The sequence below is a fragment of the Papio anubis genome, chromosome 3 (genome assembly GCF_008728515.1).
Source record: "Papio anubis isolate 15944 chromosome 3, Panubis1.0, whole genome shotgun sequence".
Lineage (NCBI taxonomy): Eukaryota > Metazoa > Chordata > Mammalia > Primates > Cercopithecidae > Papio > Papio anubis.
In genome coordinates, this window is record NC_044978.1 from 179399133 (window position 1) to 179425422 (window position 26290).

The 26290-nt window shown below is 44.5% G+C and overlaps 1 protein-coding gene across 3 annotated transcripts in view; it reads left to right on the forward strand.

Annotated features, from left to right (window-relative positions):
* The first annotated feature begins 2162 nt into the window (after window positions 1-2162).
* KIAA0232 (KIAA0232 ortholog) overlaps window positions 2163-26290 on the forward strand; it is a 96714-nt gene continuing 72586 nt past the window's right edge. The window contains exon 1 of one of the 3 annotated variants that reach the window (XM_021938249.2): window positions 2163-2272. The gene's annotated coding sequence lies outside the window, so the exon portion shown is untranslated. Of the gene's footprint in view, window positions 2273-24393; window positions 25371-26290 lie in introns of those variants that run through there. The other 2 variants (XM_021938246.2, XM_021938247.2) reach the window with 2 other exon arrangements.

Here is a 26290-nt window from a genome sequence, read left to right on the forward strand (position 1 = left end):
GAACCAGCTACGCGCTCTGGGGAGGGAGTTCCTCAAAGAAATCAGCAGATGCAGAGGCCCTAAGGCTGGAGTCAGCTGAGACTCCTAGGATTTTTATCAAAATAATTTGGAGGACAGCGGGCTATTTTGTTAAGAAAACAAAGTAAACCAGACACTTTCTTTCCCTAATCTGTCATCTTTCCCCACCAGCTCCAAATCCTATTAATACAAGATAATTCCTAAACCCCTCTTCTTCCAAGAAGGCTTTAGGTTCTACTAGTTCATGGTAGAACTAGTATAAAAACTGGTCTGTGGCAAAATAAAACAAAGGTCAATAAAATGTATGTGTGTGTGTGTCACTATACAGGTGCCAACTGTGTTTCCTTTCTTCAGAGACTGAGATATACTGTTATTACTTTTCAAAAAATTTTGCTGTTAATACTCTTTTGTAAAATACGATGTAGATGACACATCACCAATGTAGCAAAAATCAAAAGTTGACCATCCTTTGCAACTCCCCCATACTTTGGTCTGTGAAATCCTGGAGCCTGGGGGCATCTGTGAACTAGGCTCTGAAGCTCTGCTACTCTTCCCTCCTTTACTCCCAAGTGGCCCTGGATTTCCCATACCCTTTCCATTCTCTTCCGTTTTTAGAGTTTGAGTTCCAGGGGGGCACTGGGACTGTGCGTTCCTGGCAGTAAGCCAGGTCCACAGCAAGCACTCAGAAGACATTCACTGAACGCATGATTTATGATGATATACATTCACCTGAGAGAATGCTCAGAGAATCCAATTAGGAGCAAACTGGTGAAGGGAGACCATAGGGTAAAGGAAACGAAACCCCATATGTCAGAGCCAGGAGCCTGGGATCACATTCTGTCTCCTGCAAGGGGTGGTTTAGCAGGGTCAGAAGGCCCTGTCCACTCAGCAGCAGTCAGGCTTGGGTGAAATCACTTTCTTTGAGCCTCAGCTTCCTCACCAGTTAAATGGGGATGACAAAGCTTTGTCCCACGATTTTTGTAAAGAACAAAAAGATGTATTTGCAGAAAAACACTCTGTAGATAGTATGTAAGCGACAGTTCCTTGGTTTGTCCTTCCACGGATGCATGGAGCATCCAGCCAACCCAGCAGATGACCTCGTTCCAGTGTTTCAGCATCTGCTTCTCCCACAAGCCCGTGAGCTGGTGCAGGAAATTCTCCTACAGGTTCTGAACAGAAAAGCATAGTGCCTGGCACCTAGTGGGTGCTCCATACATGAACAAATGAGCCCAGGTAAGTCACTCCTCCCACTGGACCTGTTTCCTCTAAGTAATCTCCCTTCCGTTTCCAGGTCCATGATACTTACCTGCTTTTTTAGAACAGGCCTAGGAGTCACATTTAGGGAAGGTAGGTGGGTGTGAAGACACTTTGATTAAAAGGTTAATGCACATTTTTGGTTTCCACTTTCGAATCTTCCAGAATTTATTTTTGCTTACTTAATAAAAAAAGAGCCATGTCACATTTCTTTAGCTTGTGTTCTGGGTTCCTTAACAACAACAACAAAAAACTAAAGTCTTTATTTTAAACCGCCTACTCCAGCCATCCCAGGACACGGCGAGGAGGGGGCGCGGACAGGTGGCGCGCGTGCCCGGGAAGGCGGAGGCTGCACCGGGCCGCGGGCGGGGCCGTGCACTCCGAGCCCCACTTCCCCAGCGCGGCCCGGGGGCGGGGCGCGGCGCGGCGGCGGAGTTCGGGGGCTTCTGCCGAGGGCAGTCCCACGTGCCCCTCTGCGGGAGGCGTCTCCTCTCCGACGCCCCGCACACGGGTGGGCTCCCGCTTCCTGCCTGCCCTCTCTACTGCCTGCCCTCTCACCTCCCAGCGGCTTCCGCCGCCCCCGCCAGGCTGTACGGCGCGTCCCGGGCCCTAGACCCCCACCCACCAGGCACCAGCCCCGGCGTGTCCCCCGGAGTCTTCAGCCCGCGATCCACCGCCCGCGCGCGCCCGCGGCCCAGCCAGAGGGAGGGGCAGGGGAGGGGCCCGGCCGGCGCTGATGTAATCCCGGCACCCGGGCGGAAGGATATGGAGCGCGCCCCTGGTTGGCGGGGCGCTGAGGCCAGTTGCCGGGTAACGGAGCCGAGCGGCTCCCGGCGCGCCTCCTCCCGCCCTCCGCCGAGTGGCGCTGGGGCCGCCGCCGCCGCCGCTTTACGTAAGGCGCAGGCCAGGGCCGCCCTGCGCTCGGCAGCCGCCCGCAGCCCCTCGGATCCAGAGGAGAGGCGCCCCCGCCGGCCGCCGCGCCGCCCGGCAGCCTCGGCAGGTACCGCGGGCAGGAGGCGGGGAGGGAGGGCGCGGGGCAGCCCCTCGGCCGGGTGGGCGCGGGCCCAGGCAGGCCGGACGCTCGCCGCCGTGGGGCTCCGGGGCGAGCCCGAGGGAGGCCGGGCCGCCGCCGAAGGCTTCGGGGCCAGCCCGAGGGAGACCGGGCCGCCACCGGGGGCTCCGGGACCAGCCTAAGGGAGGCCGGGCCGCAGCCGATGGCTTCGGGACCAGCCTGAGGGAGACCGAGCCGCCGCCGGGGGCTCCGGGGGCAGCCTAAGGGAGGTCGGGCCGCCGCTGATGGCTCCGGGGCCAGCCTAAGGGAGACCGGGCCGCTGCTGATGGCTCCGGGGTCAGCCGAGGGAGGCCTGACCGGCTCCGACCCTGGTGGTTCCCAGGCGTGCGGGTGAGCTGTGGGCCCTGGGACCCCCGCCTCGACCCCAGGACGCCGGGACCCCGGCTTGCGGCTCGTGCGCCCGGGTGGGCAGCGGACGATGAGTCCGCACAATGGGTTGCCGTCGGCTGCCTCCTGCCTGGGGCAGGTGTCGCCGCGCCGGGGCGGCTCTTTTGAGGGAGACGAGGCGGGGGTGCTTAGACTTGAGGATAGGACGCGGAGCCCCGAAAGCGGGCGCGGGAGGAAGGCTTCGGCCGGCGGGAGGCGCCCGGCGTCCCCGGCAGCGGGGTCAGGCCGGCAGGCTGGGCCGCTCGCTCGCGTCCCCTCCGTTCCCCTCCCCTCCAGCATTGTCCTTTTGGGGCCCGGGGAAGGGAAAACCGCGGGGCGGGGGAGGAGGGCAGCAGGCGGGCGGGGCCGGGAGGCCGGCTGAGCGACTGGCGCGTCGGCCTATGGCGCGGGGCGCGGCGCGGGGGGCGGGCCTGGCGGGCGGGGCCGGTGCGGCGCAAGGTTTGGCGAAGGTTACAGCTGAAGCTAGGAGTGACAGGCCCACAGTCACCCGTGCGCCGCCCGGCAGACCCCGGCACAAGGAGCGCCCCGAGTTGCTGCGGGGCCTGATCTGCCTCCTTTCCAACAATACGCGTCTCCAGCCGGCATTTCTAGAGCTCTGCTTCTTCCCGCTGGAGAAACCAGTGTGTGTCGTGTTGGAATGCTTCGTGTTGCCCTAGAATTCAGCTTGCATCTTGTGGTGCGCAGATGACAGGACCTGCCGAACTCTTGGTACAGACCCCTAAATCATGGCAGAACTGTCTTGATTTCTTTTTTGCCACCTTTCTGTTTTTGTCTTCTATAGGCAAGCCATGAAGACTTAACGCAGTTAAAAACGGGAGGGAGATTCAGCAGAGAGGAGGCATGCGAGATTCTTTGGAAAAAAATACATAAATGTGATTCTTGCTAATAATTACCTGGGTTGGATACTTTGACTTACTGCCCAAGTTCCTAAGAAGGGATTTTACATTTCCGGGTCTTGTTTTAAAAACTGTTAGAAAGCTTGTGAGGGAGTAGGGACAAGTAGTTTTGATAACAGGCGATGCTGTGGATAAAACTGTACAGCAAAATGCCCAAGCTAGATTCTTCGTGTGCAAAATAAGACCCGTTCCAGAACACTTTGACCATTTCATGGACTTAGAATTTAAAGGCGGGGGGAGGGGAGGGGGGAAATCTGTCACTGCATCCTCAAGGTCAGGTATTCTTCCATCAGTTATTTCGGATTGAACCATTCTTAAATAGGTCTCAGAATCTCCATGTCGCTTCCTTATGACGGAGCCTGTTTCCTAAATTGTGCCTTTGCATACCTATAGAAGCTCCTTTCAATTAATACATCTTATAACTCAGATTCAATTGCTGTACTTGCCAAATAATGCATTTTTAATCAAAAAGTAGTTTACGGCTTCCATTTTGGGTATAATGGTTTTTATGTAAGCCCGTTACATCAGTGATATGCCAGTTTTGAAACATTGAGGGGAGGGGAGAATATTACTTAGGTCCATGGGAAATAGAATTCAAAGTGCAGGTGCTTTTTTGTTTGCTTTAAAGAAAAAGTATAGTTCTTTAACGACATTAACGTAAGTCAAATCTAACTGTTTTAAGGATAATTAGCTCGTTTTACAAGTTGCAAACATTTAAGAAGATTAGATGATTTTTTCTTTTTAGACAGAGTCTCGTTCTGTCGCCCAGGCTGGAGTGCAGTGGCACGATCTCGGTTCACTGCAACCTCTGCTCCCGGGTACAAGCGAGTCTCCTGCCTCAGCCTCCCGAGTCGCTGGAACTACAGGTGTGTGCCACCACACCCGGCTCATTTTTTGTATTCTTAGTAGAGACAGAGTTTCACCATGTTAACCAGGATAGTCTCGATCTCCTGACCTCGTGATCCGCCTGCCTCAGCCTCCCAAAGTGCTGGGATTACAGGCGTGAGCCACCGCGCCCAGCCGATTAGATGAATTTTTAACACTTCAGTGATAATATAGGGTAATATAGCTAGCCTACTCTGTGCTTTATTGTATGGTAGCACTCTTCAAAAGAAATTAGATTGTTCTTGTTCTTTATTTTTCATTGTGTGGAAAAGTACTGAGCCTGGGCTTTGTCCTTGTTTTTGTAGCATTTGACTTGGCAGTTAATGGCTTGTGAGCTAGTTTCCTCATCTGTAAAATGGGAAGATTGATGACACCTGTTTCACAGAATAGTTGGGATGATCACGGGAGGGAAGACGTGAAATTTTGTCAACACTCCAACCCTTTTAAAATACTCGACTAGTGTAATTGTTAAAACCTCAGATTGCTTGCTTGGCTTGAAGCTTTTAACTTTGTTTTCAGGCTCCTCCCCACCCCTTCCTATCCATGCTTTGCCTGACTGCCAGAGTCATCTTTCCTGAGCTCAGATCTTGTCAGCCTCTGGCTCAGCAAACTTCTAAGACTGCCTGTGGTTTGGACCTTAGAATTCAGAGATACCAGCATCACAATGCAGGCTGCTCGCAGTCTGGCCCCCAGTCATCTCTGTACTTTATCTTGTCCTCTTTGTCCCCTTTCCACACTGTCCAGTGTGAAACCAAGACTGCTCTTGGTTCTCTGAACATGCCAAGCTATTTCAGACCTTCTTTGCTTATATTCTTTTCCCTTATTGGAATGTCCTGTCTCACTCCCACTCAATCTTAAAGAGTATGTTAATAGAGTATATTTATTTTTATTTTTTCTGACCCTGGCTTAAGTCTCCACATGCAGTTTTTTGTTTGTTTATTTTTGAGGCAGGATCTTGCTCTGTCACCCAGGCTTGGAGTGCAGTGGTGTGATCACGGCTCACTGTAGCCTCAACCTCCCAGGCTCAAGTGATCCTCACACCTCAGCCTCCTGAGCAGCTGGGACCACAGGCATGTACCACCATGCTCAGCTAATTAAAACAATTTTTATTTATAGAAATGGGGGTCTCCCTGTGTTGCCCAGGCTGATCTCGAACTCCTGGGCTCAAACAATCCTCCCATCTCAACCTCTCAAAGTGCTGGGATTACAAGCATGAGCCACCGCACAAGACCCAGATGAAGTATTTTTAATAAACATCAGTGCCAACAACAACATTAGAAAATGTAGTTTTACTATGTTGAATGTAGTTACTATTTAGAATATTTCTTTACAGTATTTTTGGCCTTTCACATAATCACATAATAAGTGGTATTTTATACAAAGTAAAAACTGTCATCTTTCCCATCTGTATCTAAACTTGTAGGGTCTAATGACATAGATTCAGTGCCTGCATTGTCATCGGCCCATTTTTTGGGTAGAGGGAACCAGAGCACAAGGTTCAAAATATTCCTTATATTGGCCGGGCACAGTGGCTCACGCCTATAATTCCAGCACTTTGGGAGGCTGAGGTGGGCAGATCATGAGGTCAAGAGATTGAGACCATCCTTGCCAATATGGTGAAACCCCATCTCTACTAAAAATACAAAAATTATCTGGGTGTGGTGGAGCACGCTTATAGTCCCAGCTACTTGGGAGGCTGAGGCAGGAGAATCTCTTGAACCCGGGAAGTAGAGGTTGCAGTGAGCCAAGATGGTGCTACTGGACTCCAGCCTGGCGACAGAGCAAGACTCTCTCAAAAAAAAAAAAAAAAAAAAGTTCCTTATATTTGAAGTATAATTTAATTCCCAAGAGATTGCATGTTTTTTCTTAAAAAAATTTTTTTTTGGAGATTTATTGTATGCATCAAAAGCAATTGTGTTTGAGAGGGCTTCTTAAAAGAATATTAGAACTGGATTTGAAAGACTCAGGTTTGTTCTTGGCCGTGGACAAGTTTGTTAAATCTCTCTTGGAAGTCAGTCTTCATTTGTGAACTGAGAACAGTTACTCCTTTTGCTCTGTAGTACATTTAAAGTGGCTATGCTTTGTGTACTGCACATCCTTACACAGATATAAGGTAACAAGGTATTTTGCTTCATACTATTTTTGTCCTGCTTGTTACCCAGCCTGGAAATCTTTAGAGGTTTCCTTTCTTGACCAGATTTTTGCCAGGTTTGCTTCCACGAGTCTTTTCCATCAGTCTTTCTCTTGACTCTTTCCTTTCCTGTTTCCTCTGCCCCTACCCTCCCTGAAGCTCTTACTCCTTTTGAAGATAGCTACTGTAGTCCTCCAACTGGCCTCTCTTTTTTCTGGTCTCTCCTCCTCTGTTCTGTTGCCAGAATTATTTAATATGCAAATCAAATCATATCATGGCTCCTCTCCCAAGTATACACCAGAGGTTCTCAACATTTTCCCCTGTTCCATCACACCTGAGGGATATGGCAGTTTTGTTGGTAAGGTTATGTATGGGCTTTCTCCTCCGAAGATTTTTACCTTGGAAGTGCTACCACCCTCCTCCCCTGGTTGAGAATTAATGTTAAAGAGTTAGGAAATACTCTAAGATCTTTGCTGTCTGGCCTAATTCTTACTTTGAGCTTAATTTTTTATTGGATCTCTTCTTTTTCGTTTTTGTTTTTTGAGACAGGGTCTTGCTCTGTCACTCATGCTGGAGTGCAGTGGTGCCCTCTTGGCTCACTGCAACTTCTACCTCCCTTCCTCCTCCTGCCTTGGCCTCCTTAGTAGCTGGGACTACAGGCATGTAACACCATGCCTGGCTAATGTTTGTATTTTTTGTAGAGATGGGGTTTTGCTCTGTTGCCCAGACTGGCCTCGAACTCCTGGCCTCAAGCAATCTGCCCGCCTTGGCCTCCCAACGTACTGGGATTATAGGCGTGAACCACCACGCCCAGCCTGCATCTCTTCTTGTCACCTTATATTTCAACACAAGACCTCTGGCCACTTCCATTATTGGCAGACTACTCTGAAATATCCTTTCCACCTTTCTCTCTCTTTCTGAATCTTGGAGTCTTGGCTTAAATGCTGCTAACTCTACTTCTGTAATCTGATTTTCAGAATTAACTCATTATTTTTCTCTCACACAGTGCTAGCCTGATACCTCTACTTATCTATTTTTTCCTTATGACACTCTTGTTTATATACATGAAGGTTTTTCTTGGTTTATAAGCTCCTTGAGAGATATAGAGGAAAATCTTAATCATTGCTGATTTCCTCTAGTGTGCAACATAGTCTTTTACATAGTACTCATTTGTTAAATGTTTGACTGAATTAACTCAGAATTTACAGTCTCTGATTTCAGGAGGAGGAGGATAGAGTTGGAATAACTTTGTATGAGAACTTCGTGAATCCACGTGACATACTCAGAACAGGGCCCAGCATATAGTAAGTGCTCAGTAAGTGGCAGCTTTTAGCTATTAATTTGAACAGGTGGAGAGAACACTAGTGGTTGGATACATTGGTTGATTGTATATGCTAGTTTATTATGACAGTGTCCACATACTTATTTCTGGTGTGTGTGTAAATAAAAAAAAAGTCTCATTTTCTTTCTTTCTTTTTTTAATTTTTATTTGAGACAGAATCTCGTTCTGTCGCCCAGGCTGGAGTGCAGTGGCGCAATCTTGGCTCACTGCAAGCTCCGCCTCCCGGGTTCATGCCATTCTCCTGCCTCAGCCTCCCGAGTAGCTGGGAGTACAGGCACTTGCCACCACACCCAGCTAATTTTTTGTATTTTTAGTAGAGACAGGGTTTCACCATGTTACCCTGGATGGTTTCGATCTCCTGACCTCTTGATCCACCCACCTTGGCCTCCCAAAGAGCTGAGATTACAGGCCTTAGTCACCGCACCCGTCCTTTGTATTTTTTTTTTTTTTCCTTTTGAGACCAAGTCTTGCTCTGTCGCCTAGGCTGGAATGCAGTGGCGTGATCTTGGCTCACTGCAACTTCTGCCTCGTAGGTTCAAGTGATTCTCCTGCCTCAGACTGCCCAGTAGCTGGGATTACAAGCGCGTGCCACCATACCCAGCTAATTTTTGTATTTTTTAGTAGAGACGGGTTTCACCATGTTAGCCAGGCTGGTCTTGAACTCCTGACCTCATGATCTGCCCATCTTGGCCTCCCAAAGTGCTGGGATTACAGGTGTTGAGCCACCACGCCTGGCCAGTCATCTCATTTTCAACTTGTACCTATGTTCTTTCATTAATTTTGTGAGTAAGTTGGAGAGGGCTTTTGCATAAACGGATTCATGATGGTGGTCCTAAATTATTCTGAAGACAGGCAAACCTGTCTGTAGATGAGCAGGTTTTTTGCATATGGCTTAAGAACGTCTGGAGAATTGGCCAGGCATGCTGGCTCGCCTGTAATTGCAGCACTTTGGGAAAGCAAGGTGGGAGGATTGCTTGAGCCTAGGAGTTTGAGATGTGACTGGGCAACATGGTAAAACCCTGTTTCTACAAAAAAATTTTAAAAATTAGCCAGGTGTGGTGGCACATGTCTGTAGTCCCAGCTACTTAGGAGGCTGAGGCAGGAGGATCACTTGAGCCCAGGAGATCAGGGCTTCAGTGAGCCATGATTGCACCACTGGACTCCAGCCTGGGTGACTGAGCGAGACCCTGTCTTAAAAAAAAAAAGTGGAAAATAGAAATTGTCAAATTTTACAGTATACAGTATGTTATTTTCAGGAAAGTTAATGTTTTCACTTTAATCTTACATCTGGTTCTATACATTAAGCAGTAGGAACCCCCTGTTTGGTGTTTGGAGTGACTGTTGAAATTCTGCTTCTGACATCTTCCCCAAGTGCTTCCATGTTGCTAGGCTTTCTACATATCTGTCTCTTCCTCACCGTTGCCCCTGGTTGAATAGGGAGAAGATAAGGAAAACCAGTTATAATTATTTCAAAATTGTTTGCCCAGTTTGGAGATTTTTTGAAGCCCTTCCTTTTTTTATTTAATTTTTTTTTTAATTAAAAAAGTTTTTGTTTTGTTTTGTTTTGTTTTTTTTGAGACAGAGTCTGACTCTGTCACCCAGGCTGGAGTGCAGTGGCGCAATCACAGCTCACTGCAGCCAGGACCTCCTGGGCTCAAGTGGTCCTCCGGCCTCAGCTGGGACTGCATGCTCATGCCACCACTCCTGGCTAATTTTTCTTCTTCTTTTGTAGAGACAGGGTATTGCCATGTTGCCCAGGCTGATCTCAAACTCGTGGCCTCAAGCAATCCTCCTGCCTTGGCCTCTCAAAGTGCTGGGACCATGGGTATGAGCCACCATGTCCAGGCAAGCCCTTAATTTTCTTAGATGTCTGATTAATATGTTGCTGCTTGCTAGCATTTTCCCTGAATATTTTAATGGAGAGAAAGTTGAAATAGAGTAGACACGTTTTTAATTCTTTCTTTGGTTGTTTTCCTTGCCACTGCTTTCTTTGGTTACCATCATAGATAATTGAGTCCTGATTGTATTTTTCTTAATCTTTTGCCAGTACCATCTGAAGGAGTTTCTTTTTTTATATACTTTTTTTTTTTTTTGAGGCAGTCTTGCTCTGTCGCCCAGGCTGGAGGCACAATCTTGGCTCACTCTAACCTCCACCTCCCGGGTTCAAGCGATTCTCCTGCCTCAGCCTCCTGAGTACCTGGGACTACAGGCGTGTGCCACCATGCCCGGATAATCTTTTGTATTTTTAGTAGAGATGGGTTTTTGCCATGTTGCCCAGGCTGGTCTCAAACTCCTGAGCTCAGGCAGTCTGCCCGCCTTGGCCTCCCAAAGTGTTGGATTACAGGTGTAAGCCACCGTGCCTGGCCTGTTTTTATATACTTTAAAGTTTAAATTAGTTTAAATTAAATTTGTTAAAGTATATTTTATATGATTTGCCAAAACATTGGAATATAAAGAGCTGTTATAAAGCCCTTTTTTTTTTTTTTCCAAGACAGGGTCTCATTCTGTCACCCAGACCAGAGTGCAGTGGCACATTTATGGCTCACTGTAGCCTTGGCCTCCCAGGCTCAATTGATCCTCCCACCTCAGCTTCCCGAGTAACTGAGACTACAGTTGTGCGCCACCACACCCAGCTAATTTTTAAATTTTTTGTAGAGATGAGGTTTTAACACATTACCCAGGCTGTTCTGGAAGTCCTGAACTCAAGCAATGCTCCTGCCTCCACCTCCCAAAATGCTGAGATTACAGGCGTAAACCACTATGCCTGGACTCAAGTCAATTTTTTAAAATGAACATTAAGTCTCTTTCTTCATCTCCCTTCCCATCCTGTACTCATCTTCCCTTGAAGACCACAGATAAATTGTAAAAAATGGAATCATGGTAAAGAGTGTTTTTATGTCATTATTTAAACAAACACTGACCTTTGTATCTTGGAATGCTTTCATATCAGACATACAGATTGATATGGGTTGGCTGTGTCCCCACCCAAATCTCATCTTGAATTCCCACATGTTGTGGGAGGGACCCGGTGGGAAGTGATTGAATCATGGGGGCAGGTCTTTCCCATGCTGTTCTCATGATAATGAATAAGTCTCACGAGATTTGATGGTTTTAAAAAGGGGAGTTTCCCTGCATAAACTCTCCTCTTTTGACTGTCACCATCCATGTAAGATGTGACTTTGCTCCTCTTTGCCTTCCGCCATGATTGTGAGGCCTCCCTAGCCATGTGGAACTGTAAGTCAATTAATCCTCTTTCCTTTCTAAATTACCCAGTCTTGGGTATGTCTTTATCAGCGGTATGAAAACAGACTAATACCCAGATCTACTTCAGGTACAGATTTGCTTTACCATGTTCTTTTTTTAATGTGCCTAGTATTACCTTGTGTGAAGGTGCCTGAATTTATTTAATTAGTTGATATGAAAAGTTTCCAGGTTTTTGTTATTTGTAACACAGTGCTACAGTAAACATTTTTGTACATATGTCATAGTGAACTTTCATGAGTAACCACCTTACCCTCAGCAGCCTTAAAGAAAATTGACCAACAAGTTTCTAACTGCTCTGAATAATCGTTTGTCATGTTAAAAATTTTCTTGGTAGCTATATTAGTTTTACTGCTTTCATTAAGGCTGGATCTTTTGTTCTCTGAAGTAGTCCTGTGATATAATTTCATACAAATAAGGAAGCCCAGATTTTTTATGTTGCACATAGAATATTAGGTTCATAAAGTTTATAAAGGCACAGGGTTGGCTTTATGAGCCTGTAATTGTATCATACAGGGCCCTTGCTTGGTTCAGTGATCTGCTGTTGTAGTTGTAGTTTGATATTCTTTGTTTTTTTGTTTTTTTTTTTTTTTGAGACGGAGTCTCGCTCTGTCACCCAGGCTGTACTGCAGTGGCACAATGTCGGCTCACAGCAAGCTCCACCTCCTGGGTTCACGCCATTCTCCCGCCTCAGCCTCCCGAGTAGCTGGGACCACAGGTGCCCGCCACCACACCAGGCTAATGTTTTTGCATTTTTAGTAGAGACGGGGTTTCACTGTGTTAGCCAGAATGGTTTCCATCTCCTGACCTTGTGATCCACCTGCCTCAGCATCCCAAAGTGCTGGGATTACAGGCGTGAGCCACCACGCCCGGCTGTTCTTAGTTATTGTTGAACTCAGAACCCACATTATTGTTCTGCATTGGGTCCCACAAATTTTGTAGCCAGTCCTATAAAGACTTCATAAAAACTCGTAGTAAGAACCCCTCATCCTCTCACCTCCTACCCCTATTCCCTGTGAGTGACTACCATTAACATTACCTAATGTTAACTAATTAACTAATTACCGTTAGTTAATCCACTTGGGGACTTTTTAGAATGTGTGTATAAGCAACATTGCATATTATACTTGAGCCATTAAAAAAAAGAAAAAACTATTTATTTGAAATTCACACAGAGTCAGTGTGTATTTTCCTGAAACACTCCATAATGGATCAAGAATACTACAGACTTTCAGAAAATAGAGACTCTAAAAAACTTAGCCTGAAGAAGTTGGTACTGAACTGTAGTTTTAGATTTTGCTTTGTTTTTGAAAAAGTATGCTTAACTTGACGCTTTAGCGAAACAGCCTAAGTTTCAGTGTTAAGATAGCTATCTCTGAGATTTCACCTTCTAAAATGAAGTAAAACCTTAAGCTCATCGTAGGTGAGTCAGGAATGAAAATAAAGTTTGTTCATCAATCAGGTTCAATTGAATAAGGGATTCGCCAGGATTATTTGGTGCTGTCTTAAAAAGTGGTTAGAATTCTTGGTGAAGTAAAAGGGCTAAGGATTCTTAGAAGTAGCTGCAGAAAATGGATAAGAGGAGAGTGAGCTAACACTGGCTAACAGTTCTATCTGTTAGGGCATGGTGTTAAGGACCTTAGATAAACCATTTCATTTAAGCCTCCTAACAACTCTGAGGGAGATGGGATGATTGTCATTTTACAAATGAGGAATCTACAACTCAGAGAGATCCCAAAAAACTTCCCTGTGGTCACAGGTAACATATGGCAGAGCAGGAGCCCAGACTTCCGTCCTTCCAACTTAAAGTTCATGTTCTTTCCACTGCCCTACTCTACCTAGAGATTTATTCATTCACAAAATATTGGTTGACTGCCTACAGTGGGCTAGGTACAGATGCCAGGATGGATTAGACATCCAGGAGGTTTCCTGGGGAATAAGGGTAAGGTGAGAGGAAGCAGGAGTAGTATGTAGTAAAAGCCTTTTGACTTCCACTCGGTCTGATTCCTGTGAAAGGAGAGAGGAGAATAGTGGGTAAGAACAGCCTCAGATCACTGTACAGTTCTGAGAAAGTCTTGACCAAGCTGATAGGGAATTCTCATGCAGAAGCCGTGCATCCTTCTCCAGGCAGAAAGGCCTGAGTCTGTTATCCCTTTTGGATTAAACCATTAGTTGGGGGCAGCCTGATGGAAGCATGGCTTGGTGTCAGTGCTGTTGCGACTCTGAACATGTAGCAACTTGAGGCTGTCAGCTTGGTTTCCCGTCGCAGCTTCTCTTGAAGGGCGATCTGAGCAGGGCACCCTCACAGTAGCTGCACACGGTCCTGTCCTGGTGTGTTTGGGTAGAAAGACTGATAGTACAAATAAGCAAGTAGATGCATATATGAAGTGAAAAATTAGTGCCAAGGGGAAAAACAGAGCAGAAGGTGGGTGTTGCGTTGTATGTGGTGGACAAGGAAAGCCTCTGTTGACTCTTGAGCAGAGACCGGAAGAGTAAGAAAGAAAGATGTGGAGACACCTGAGGAGCAGAGCATTTCAAGGGGTAAGGGAGAGCAGTGAAAGACCTTGGTTCTGCCTCCATGATGAAGGTACACCTAAGAGGGTTTGCTGGTGGCTGAGATGTGGGATGTGAGAGGAGGAGCCATCGTAGTGTGGAGTTGCCCTTTACTGACATGAGGAAGGTCATGGCAAGGGTAATGGTGGTGAGAAATCCGGGTTGTGTTGTTTGGCTTTAGACAAGTTATAAGTTTGAGATGCCAGTTAGATACCTCCTTGTCTAGTAGCTTAGTAGCATTAGAATTCTGGAATTAAGGAGAAAGAAGCAGGGTAGAGGGAAAGGGTGGAGCAGTGTCTGCATAGGTGGCATTTATAATCATGGGACTAGAAGAGGTAAGCCAGGATTGTGCTGTTAAATAAGGCAGACACAAGCCACATGTGGCTTTTGAACTTTGCATGTGGCTAATCTGAATTGAGATGTGCTGTGTCAAATACACACCAGATGCCGAAGACAGTGTGAGAAATTACAGTGTAAAATATATCATTAATAATCTTTTACCTTCATTATATTTGGAGTGATATTATTTTGGAAATATTGGGTTGAATCAAACATATTATTAAAGTTAATTTCACCTGTTTCTTTTTTAATATTGCTACTAGAAAATATATTTATTTTTGAGCTAAGGCATCACTCTGTCACCTAGGCTGGAGTTTGGTGGTACATTCACAGCTTCTTGCAGCCTTGGTCTCCCAGGCTCAAGTAGTCCTCTCACTTCAGCCTCCTGAGTAGCTGGGACTATAGGCATGCGCCGCTGCATCCAGCTAATTTACTTTTCTGTTGAGACTGGGTCTCACTATGTTGCCCAGGCTGAGCTTGAACTCTGGTCTCATGCAATCTGCCTGCCTTGGCCTCCCCAAGTGCTGGGATTACAGGAATGAACCACTGCACTTGGCCTAGAAAATTTTAATTACATACATGACTGGCATTATTTTGCTGTTGGAGGCACTGGTGGAGGAAGTGAATGGAAATAGAGAAGTCCAAGGACAGAGCCTGGAAAGCTGGGAGGAGGAGGAGCAGCCAGCAGAGGAGCCAGAGAGGGTGTGGACTGGGTGAGGAGAGGATGATGAGAGGTGTGGTTTGTGTGTAAGTGAGCTGCACTAAAAGTTCTTTAGAACTTGAGTAAAAGGAAGGAAAGTATCAGAAACTAGGTCTACTTAATATGTAGTATGTGGAATTGGTTATTCGTAGAAGTGAACGAGTCCTGGAGATGGTCTGTAGGATCAGGATAGGGTCGGGATCCTTCCCTATATTGTGTTTTGTTTTGTTTTGTTTGTTTGTTTGTTTTTTAGAGACAGAGTCTTACTCTGTCATCCAGGTTGGAGTGCAGTGGCACAACCTCAGCTCACTGCAGCCTCTGCCTCCTGGGTTCAAGCGATTCTTATGTCTCAGCCTCCCGAGTCACTGGGACTACAGGCGTGTGCCACCACCCGTGGCTAATTTTTGTATTTTTAATAGAGACAGCATTTTGCCATGTTGGTCGGGCTGGCCTCAAACTCCTGACCTCAGGTAATCTGCCTGCCTTGGCCTCCCAAAGTGCTGGGATTGCAGGCGTGAACCACTGCACCTGACCATATTTTCTTTTTTAAGTGATTTTCATGCCACTTGTTTAAAGAAAGCTCTAACGTAGCCTAACTGAGGAATCAATCATGATAGTAGAAAAGAAAGCACACATTTATAAGATTTGACACAGTTAGTGCAAGAAGGTGACTCTTACAGCCCTTAAAACTTTAGTCGCAGGGTTTTCTTTCATCTTGTAATCTTCACTTAGTAATAACTACCATGAGAATATCTTACCTTCCTTTTGCCATTTCTGAGCTCATAGGGTTTCTTTGAGAATGTTCAAGTAGGCTCCTTGAGTGGACTTAGCTACCATGATAGGAGGGCTTTGTTTCCATTCTTGGTTTTCTGGTTTATATGTTGGTCACGTGGTTACGTTAGTCAGCATCCTTTGACACTGCCTTCTGTCCTGATCATCTCATAGAGTACAGGAACAGACTTAGGGACATTTACTGACAGCGGTCAGTTGGAGAGCCTTCCTCATGCAGCACGGCGGCTTCTTTTTAATATGTTGGTTGCTATATCCGTATAGTGTCAGGCAGATGTTTTTTTTCTTTAGACATTATACTTTTTTCCTCTGTATTTTATTATTTCATTTCCCAAAAAACACACTTGCACATCTAAGAGCAGTGTTTTAACAGTTTTTTCCCAAGCCATGAGATGGAAACTGTCGTGGAAACTGAAGCTCCTCTGAGTGGAACTTGCATGGGCCTTTCCAGGGTGGGCAAAAGATGACGTTGGAAAGGATCAGGTAGCACCCTGCGTTTTGCCGTTGGCTAAAGTGGGGTCAGAGCTGGTTGCCATTTTCTCTCTGTCTTGAGGTTCAGGCCTGTCATCTTCTTAAAATGCCTCCAGGCCTGTTGGGACAGTGAATAGTAATGGCCAAACTAAAAACTTTAAGGGTATTATAGGCTAAATGCAGGGAAAAAGGCTTTGCTTTAACCCTCAGCAAATGTATAAAGAGGGCCGGGTGTGGTGGCTCACATCCGTAATCCCAGCACTTTGGGAGGCCAAGATGGGAGGATTGCTTGAGTCCAGGAGTTCGGGACCGGCCTGGGCAACATAGCAGATCCCATTTCTTAAAAAAAAAAAAAAAAACAAAAGCTTAGCTGGGTGTAGTGGTGTATGCCTATAGTCCCAGCTACCTGGGGGGCTGAGGTGGGAGGATTGCTTCAGCCTAGGAATTCTAGGCTACAGTGAGCCATGATTGCACTACTGTGCTCCAGCTAGCCTGGGTGACAGAGCCAGACTGTGCCTCTCAAAAAAAAAAAGAAAGAAAGAAAAGAAAGAAAGAAAATTGTGTGAAGGAAAGGCTACAAGTTAGACGAGGAGTGAATAGTATGATGGAAAGGGCATCAGCTTTGGAGATAGGGCACATACCTGGTGGCCCTGGTTTTGACTCTCCACGGGACCCTGAATACTTGTCTAAATTTCTTAATCCATGAAATGGAAGGTTTGGCTTAGTTCATGCTTTTTTATGTGAAAGCAGCGTTTGATGCTGAGTAGGTGCTCAGATGTTGATTAAATGAACAAGGAATAAAATAATTATAGAGAGCCTAGGCACTTCAGGCATGAGCCAGGGATCAAGGTGATGGGGAGATGGGTATTGGCCACCCCTGCTCCTCACCTGTCCCGCCTTCACCTGTGTAGCGTAGCATCGGCATCTACTACTTTAAGACATGTTTGAACAACACTAGATTAGATGATCTCTTTCTAAGCTTAAATATGTCATGCTTTTGATGCTGACACCAACCCTTCTCTTTCTTCTCATTTATGTGCTTTATTTTTGAGACAGGGTCTCGCTGTCGCACAGGTTGGAGTGTGGGGGCATGATCATCGCTCACTGCACCCTTGACCTCCAGGGCTCAAACGAGCGTCGCACCTCAACCTTCTGAGTCTCTTGGCCTACAAGCATGTGACATTATGCCAGATTAATTATTTATTTTTTTGTAGAGATGGAGTCTCCCTGTGTTGTCCAGATTGGTCTCAAACTCCTGGGCTCAAGCCATCCTCCTGCCTCAGCCTCCCAAAATGCTGGGAGAGCCACGATGCCCAGCTTCTGTGTCCTATTTACTAAGATAAAAGTTGCACGAGAATAAATGCAGTTTCTTCAGGTGTAGGGGAGGAAGTCAGAGGTGCTGTGTTTGTTTCCTAGGGATGCCATAACGAAGTACCACAAACTTTGATGGGTGGCTTGTAACAACAGAAGTGTATCTTCTCACAGTTCTGGAGGCCAGAAGTCCAAAATCCACGTGTTGGCAGGGCTGATTCCTTCCGGAGGTTCTGAGAGAGAACTTGCTCTATGCCCCTCTCTTAGCGTCTGGTGGTTATTGGCAATACTTGGCATTTCTTGGTTTGCATTGGTACATTACTGCAGTCCCCGCATTTGTCTTCATGTGGGATTCTCCCCTGTGTGTCTCTGTGTGAATTTTCCTCTTCTTATAAGGACATTAGATCAATGAATTTGAGTCTCATCCAATTTAGGTGGCTCATAATCCAGTATGACCTCATTTTAACTTCATTACATTTTCGCAGACACTATTTTCAAATAAGGTAATGTTCACAGGTGATGGAGTAAGGACTTGAACATATCCTTTTTGGAGGAAACAGTTCAGTCCACAGCAGGTGTTAAAGTTGGGGGTAAACAATGTCTTAAAAATTGTGACTCATGGCCGGGCGCAGTAGCTCACGCCTGTAATCCCAGCACTTTGAGAGGCTGAGGTGGGTGGATCACAAGGTCAGGCGATCGAGACCGTCCTGGCTAACAGGGTGAAACTCCGTCTCTACTAAAAATACAAAAAAAAAATTAGCCGGGCATGGTGGCGGGCGCCTGTAGTCCCAGCTACTCGGGAGACTGAGGCAGGAGAATGGCGTGAACCCAGGAGGCGGAGCTTGCAGTGAGCCAAGAGATCGCGCCACTGCACTCCAGCCTGGGCAACAGAGCGAGACTCCGTCTCAAAAAAAAAAAAAAAAAATTGTGACTCATTTCCTCAAATTCATCTCTTTTCATTAGAGCCAGGTCTGTCAGAGGAATTGGGATGAAACAAACCAAAAATTCATGTTTACTAGGAAGTATCGATTTGGCCTCAAGTTAAAATGGTGGATGGCATCACCTTAGACTATATAACTATTAGAAAGACTCTTATAGAGACTAAGAATTCTGTTTTTTACACATCGGGTTTTTGCTTTGAGATTAGTTGTTTCTTTTTTGTTTGTTTGTTTTTTGAGATGGAGCCTCGCTCTGTTGCCAGGCTGGAGTGAAGTGATGTGATCTCGACTCACTGCAACCTCTGCCTCCCAGATTCATGCCGTTCTCCTGCCTCAGCTTCCCGAGTAGCTGGGACCACAGGTGCCTGTCACCACACCTGGCTAATTTTTGTATTTTTAGTAGAGACGGGGTTTCACCATGTTGGCCAGGATAGTCTCCTTCTCCTGACCTCATGATCCCCCCGCCTCGGCCTCCCAAAGTACTTGGATTACAGGCATGAGCCACTCCGCCTGGCTGGCTTTTGTTTTGCATATGCTCTGTTTTCTTTTTCTTTCTTTTTTTTTTTTTTGAGATGGAGTCTCACTCTGTTGCCCCGGCTAGAGTGCAATGGCATGATCTCGGCTCACTGCAACCTCCATCTCCCGAGTTCAAGTGATTCTCCTGCCTCAGCCGCCTGAGTAGCTGGCATTACAGGCGCCCGCCACCATATTCTGCTAATTTTTGTATTTTTAGTAGAGATGGAATTTCACCATGTTTGCCAGGCTGGTCTCGAACTCCTGACCTCAGGTGATCCGCCTGCCTTGGCTTCCTAAAGTGCTGAACCATCGTGCCTGGACTTACATATGCTCTATTTTCTTGATGTGTTCTGATTTTATTATATTTGAAAATTTGGGGCCGGGTGTGGTGGTTCATGCCTGTAATCCCAGCACTTTGGGAGGCCAAGGTGGGCGGATCACCTGAGGTCGGGAGTTCAAGACCAGCCTGACCAACATGGAGAAACCCCATCTCTACTAAAAATACAAAATTAGCTGGGCGTGGTGGCGCACACCTGTAATCCCAGCTACTCAGGAGGCTGAGGCAGGAGAATCGCTTGAACCCAGGAAGTGGAGGTTGTGGTGAGCCGAGATCATGCCACTGCACTCCAGCCTGGGTGACAGAGGGAGACTCCGTCTCAAAAAAAAAAAAAAAAAAAGACAATTTGGAGGAAAAGACCTTGCTCATTATATTTGTTTGAATTCTGTAAATGAAGTAAGCAGAATGGCAGAAATGTCATTTGGTAACATTTTATATAGTTTTGGGTCACACAGAAGATGCAGAGCCAGGTTGGCTTCTGGGCTTATCACTGTGAAAGGTTATGTGAGGGGGGTGATACCAAGAGCCTCGTTAGGAAGGGCAGGCAGGTTCTTAAGGGTTTGTTCAGTTCAGCAGTGCTTTTCCAACAGCTTATTAACATGGAGTGTAGTGGGAATACAAATATAAATATAGACAGAGTTCTTGATAATTTGGTCATAGGATAATTTGTAATTTTCTTAGTTTGTAGAAAATTAAGTTCAGCAGCTGGGTATTGAACCAGGATGTGGAATTGTCACCATTTCCCCAAATCTTGATGTGTTAGACCTGTTGTGTCCAGTAGAACTTTGATAATGGAAATGTTCACTGTCTTTTCTCTTCGGTATGCACTGGCTACATGGGGCCATTAACACTTGAAATGTGGCTTGTGCCATTAAAGAACTGAATTTTCAATTTTATTTAATTTTAATTATTTTAAATGTAAATAGTCACTAGTGGCTACCATATTCATTGGACAGTGCAGTTCTAGAGATTCAGTTCACTTTTGTTCAATTCACCTTTGTTCAAAGAATAAGTGGATAGTGGTTGTAAGAGACTGAAAAGATGCTACTAGGCCAGGCGTGGTGGCTCATGCTTGTAATTCTGGCCCTTTGTGAGGCTGAGGTAGGAGGATTGCTTGAGCCTAGGAGTTCGTGACCAGCCTGAGCAACGTAGTGCAACCCTGTCTCTACCAAAGAAAAAAGCTGGACCTGATGGCCATACACTTTTTGTCGTAGCTACTCTGGAGGCTGAGGTGGGAGGATTGCTTGAGCCCAGGAGTTCCAAGCTGCAGTGAGCTATGATCACTCTATTGTACTCCAGACTGGGTGACAGGACAAAAGGGAAAAAAAAAGAGAAAGGTGCTATTAAGTGGCTTACAGTGCTTAGGAATTTAATTAGCACATCCATGTTTTTAAATGTAGAACATAGGGTTTTCATAAAGTAGAAATGTGGATTCTGGTTTATTTGCAGTACAAAGAAAAATACAGGGCCTTCGAGGATGGTCATTTTGTGCATGTGCTGAAATCACATTCTTTTAGCTTTGGAAGTTATTTGTAAACATGCTACCACTACCTTCCAGATTAAGTTTGTGTCCCTCACTGTGTATTGCACACAGTAAATACCCGCTAAATGCTGGTGGTTTCTGCTGTTTATATGCAGTAAAGGGGCCCTTGATCCTGAGAGGGCTGTTAGTTCCTTTATGAGTGTCACAAGTTGGGTTCTCTGGGAAGGCGGGAACTTTGGGAAGCAGATGCAGACGGTTTAGCATGCAGAATGTTGATTAGGGCTTGTCTGTAGGGTCCAGACTCAGGGAATGGAGAAGTTGAGCTACCTTGCATGCCCAATTATAGCATGGCCTTGGCCAACCCCGTTAGAATAGCCCTTTGGAGCTGTCCTGGGTTGGGCTGGATAGCCAGGCCTATACACTCTGTCAGTCAGGATGACTTGCCTGGAAGAGGGCAAGATGTCGGGTGAGGCAGTTCTCTGTAGCCACAGCAGTACTTGAAGGGGCTGACGGAGCAGTCTGGGTCCTTCAGTTGAGGGTCTGGGTTGTACATCACAGCGTGCCACAGTTGGACAATATTTTTCTTAGAAATTTTTTTGATTGATTTCATTTGACTCATTGGTTGACCTTCTGGAGAAATATGGGGTAAGTCTCTTCCTCTTTCTCTGTGACTCTTCTCGACTCCCCCACCCCACCTCCCTACTTACTAAATAACTATGTGTATGTGTGTCTTATGTATGAACAGAGTTACAGTGCACAATTAGCCTTTTCTTCTGGTGGAAGCTGACTCCAACCAGAATGCTTCATCTTTACCTCTTCCCCAAGGACATAAAAACAGGGGATTTTGCTATAACATAAAATACAGAGTGGTGATTCAGGTGTAGAGCAAGGTGTGGTATGTTGGTGATGTAAGGAGCACAGAAGAATGAAATTAATTGGTATGAAGTTCTCTCAAGGAAGGAAAGAATGACAGAAGGTGGAAAGAAGAGTAATAGTCAAATATGAGCGTATAGCTGGGAACAGTGGCTCATGCTTATAATCCCAGCACTTTAGGTGGCTGAGATGGAAGGATCACTTGAGGTCAAGAGTTCAAGACCAGCCTAGGCAACATACTGGGCATACTTGAGCAACATACTCCATCTTGACCAAAAAAAAAAAAAAAAAAAAAATTTAGCCCGGTTTGGTGGGTGCACGCCTGTAGTCCCAGCTACTGTGGTGGGTGAGGTGGGAGGATCACTTAAACCCAGGAGTTCTAGGCTGTAGTAAGCTATGATTGTACCACTGCACGCCCAGCCTGGATAATAGAAGAATACCTTATCTCTTGAAAAAAATAAAAATGAGTGCGCATATATATATGGACTTTCTCATATAAATTGAAGCCCAGATCCCTTAAGTTCAAATGGAAATATTCCATGAGTACTTGGAAATATAGACTGAGAAGACAAGGTAAGAGAAAGATTTGTAGGGGGTGACTTTTTATACATTACACAAATCTTTGACGTTATCAAACATGAATGTCAAACATTGAAACATGAATGTTCAAGGGCCTGCAACACAGCTCTCAAGTTATATAGTTACTGGTAGTTAGGTAATAGTTGGAAGATTCCAATAGTTGTGTAGTTACTGGTAGTTAGAAAATACTTGAAAGATTCATTTGCATAAGATTACCCTGATTAAAATTTCAAATATAGGCCGGGCGCGGTGGCTCAAGCCTGTAATCCCAGCACTTTGGGAGGCCGAGACGGGTGGATCACGAGGTCAGGAGATCGAGACCATCCTGGCTAACACGGTGAAACCCCGTCTCCACTTAAAAAAAAAAAAAAAAAAAAAAAAAAAAAAATTTCAAATATAATAATTTCTTTCTTTCTAGAGTTGTCTAATTTCATATTCACTTATAGAGAATGCTTTTTACTAACCTCAGAATCAAGTATTTCATGTTAGGGAACTTGACCAGAATTTATAAAAAAGGAATAACCAATTTTATATTTGACATGAGTCATTTGGAAGTGGATTTTTATGTTTAATGTTTGGATTGTTAGCTATTTTTCTTCCATGTTTGTTTTTGCTTTTCTGAGCCATACAGTGTGTATTTTTCCTACCTATTTTCTTCCTTTACATTTACTTGTAACATAGTATTTGTGACTTGAACATGTCTGAAATTTTAAGGAGGTATCCTTGTAGGGCTCTACAGATAGTCATTTTTGAGGGGAAAGGTTTTAATTAACATAAAATTCCAATCCAAGATGTATCACCTTTGTTAAGTATGGTACTTTGCTGAGTATTTAAAATGTGTTTTTGAGAATGTTACATGTTAACCTGTCTTTAAAGTATTTGTATTTGAGGTTTTGAGAAATATATCTATTTTATTAATTTAGGGAGAGTTCTGTAAGATCAACATCACAGCTAGCAGGAATTCTCAATGTGTTTCCCAGATTCAAGGATGCCTTAAAGTACAATTAAATTTGGTAGCATTTCTAACACTTTTAGTAGCTGTGCCTAATACTTAGCAAATGTTTGTTAAATACAGGTATTCCTGCTCTAGCGGGCCTCCCTCCACCAGCCCCTGGAGTGCTCCCTCTTGTTCTGGTCCATGAACCCTAGTGTGCCATACTCTGCCACCCTCAGTTTAGAGCCACTGACCAGTTGGGTTCATTACCTAGTGGAAGCTCTGCCATTAACACCCTATTGTCAGACAGCTGTCTTTTAGTCCATTAAAAACTGTGATTGCTTTGTAAAGTAGAAAGAAACCTAAGATCATTTTAATGATGGTAAATACGTTTTTGATACTAAAATGCCTGCTTCACTGTTGTGTAGGTAGTGTGCACTGATATAGGTAGGGTGCGGTGGACTCTGCCCTTGTAACCGTTCCAGAGAATGCATTGAGAATGAAGACAACCAGTAAGTCCCTAAGTGTATGTGGGAAATGGAAAAATGTGGAAGTTTCTGATACCATTTAAAAGGGAATACTAATTGATTTGCTGTATAGAATAGTACGATTTATGCAAGTTATTTAAAGGAAAGAAAAGGAGAGGATATAATTAATGATCTTATTCGTAAATTACATCTTCAGTTTAACTTTTTAATCCTGGGAATTCAGGATTTAAAGACCTCAGGTCAGGTGATCTATACTTTGCTTATATTAATAACTTGGGCCTTGGGGAAAATTCTTTCTGATTAGAATGTCTCCTGTTTCCCAGACTGTGTTCCAAGGAAGCAAAAGGGGTCAATGAATGAATGAATGAATGAATGAATGTTCTCCACTACTTTGTTTCCTTCTTGGAGGTTCCGAGTGCTTATTAGCCTGTTAAAGGTTTCAAGATGTCCTGAAATAAACCTGCTCTTGTTTCAGCTTTGGTATTTCCCTAATTTATGCAAAATGAAGAAGTTTATAGCAAAGGAATAGATATATATATATATATGTATGGGGTTTTTTTTGTTTTGTTTTGTTTTTTGAGACGGAGTCTTGCTCTGTACTCCAGGCTGGAATGCAGTGGCGCGATCTCCGCTCACTGCAAGCTCCGCCTCCCGGGTTCACGCCATTTTCCTGCCTCAGCCTCCCGAGTAGCTGGGACTACAGGCACCCACCACCACGCCCGGCTAATTTTTTTGTATTTTTAGTAGAGATGGGGTTTCATCGTGTTAGCCAGGATGGTCTCGATCTCCTGACCTAGTGATCCACCCGCCTCGGCCTCCCAAAGTGCTGGGATTACAGGCTTGAGCCACTGCACCCGTCCAGGAATATATTTTTGTATCACCCAGAATATACTTTGGGGAAACTGTAGCAAGTTATCCTTTAAATGATGACACTGTTTATTTAAATATCTTCCTAAGGTCCAGAAGAATTACTATAGTTATCTTCAGAACCATATCTAAAGACTTGATTTAATGTTGGAAGCATACAATTAATGGATGAGAAATGAACATATGTACTACTTTGATCCTATTCTGAGTTCTCTAGTGGATATCTTTTTGCATAAACAAAATTTTATTCGGACTCTTTAAAATTTTTAACTATTAGGATATGAATCAGATAATCCATATAAACTTTTCATATAGAATTAGATTATTAACAGATATAAACACATTATTGAAGTATTGCTTCTTACCTAAGTCCATTTTGGAGAACTATAATTTGTATTACTTGGCTATGGCTTTTATAGTAATTTTTAAAAGTTAACTCACTGTCTTACCAGTGAGTTACAGAATTTCATGCTACCTTTCCCCCACTCATTGAAACTCAGAAGATATTTGTGGTTTTGAGTTTAGTAGTTGAAAGCTATAGAATTTATATGCCCAGACATTTTGAGGACCAACAGTATCAGGTTGTAAAATTATTTTGATACACTATGATCTAGTATTTTATATGATGAAATGTTTCAACGTTGACAAAGTGGGTTTCATCATGCTGGAGCTTTTTGCATTTTCAAAAAGTGTAAAAATTATTTATTTTAGTTTTTTTCCAAGTAAGCTTAGGGTTTTTGAAATTTTGCATTTCTTAATGTGTAGATGTTTCAGTTTCTCCTAATTGAAATTTTTAAATTTCTAAAATTTAGTTGTTTCATCCCTTTTCCAATTTATCTAAAAGCTTTTAGAATTTCATAATAATGTTGTTTTATCTTGTTTTTGCATTTTGTTTGGTAGCTATTTTGTTATCTTTTGCAAGAAAGGAGGAGGATTTGCTTCACTTGTAAGTATATACATTTTCCCCTTCCCCTTGGGCCCAAGTGTTTTATCCTTTGTCCTGTAAAGTGTCTGATGTGAGGTTTACCCCTGCTGGGTAAAAAAGGCATTTTTGTAAATCTCCATAACCTTTTAAAGGCATAAAAACTGCCATTTTGTAGCCCTGGTAAAGAATTTTGACATCTAATTGGTCTAAATGAACTAAATGTCTACATTGGTTATTATAATTTGATAACCTGTAAAAAAAAAAAATTTAATATAGCAGTCCAGCTTTTCAGACCAGAAATATTAACAGATGAATAAGAATCATCAAATAACTGGAATCACGTAAAAATCAGACATAAAACAATGTAACTTTGCATAAGCAGTTCATCTCCATAGTACAATTAAACAATAAGTTCAAACAGTAAGAATTAAAGCAATAAGAGGCTGGGCGCGGTGGCTCACACCTATAATCCCAGCACTTTGGGAGGCTGAGGCGGGTGGATCACGAGGTCAGCGGATTGAGACCATCCTGGCTAACACAGTGAAACCCCGTCTCTATTAAAAATACAAAAAATTAGCTGGGTGTGGTAGCGGGCGCCTGTAGTCCCAGCTACTCAGGAGGCTGAGGCAGGAGAATGGCGTGAACCCGGGAGGCGGAGCTTGCAGTGAGCCGAAATCGCGACACTACTCCAGGCTGGGTGACAGAGCGGGACTCCGTCTCAAAAAGAAAAAAAGAAAGAATTAGAACAATAAGAACGTATAGGCTGATCAAAACTTTCAGGTCTGTCAGCATTTGACAGTAGCATGGTCAGTAGAGGAAAGTTTATCCAGGTTGCATAGAAAGCTTTTCCCTTTTATTTAGTCTCATTACACACTAGTCAAATTACACTCTCAATTGTTTTGTTTTAATAGAAGTCTGTTTAGTACCTGTGAATCTTTGTA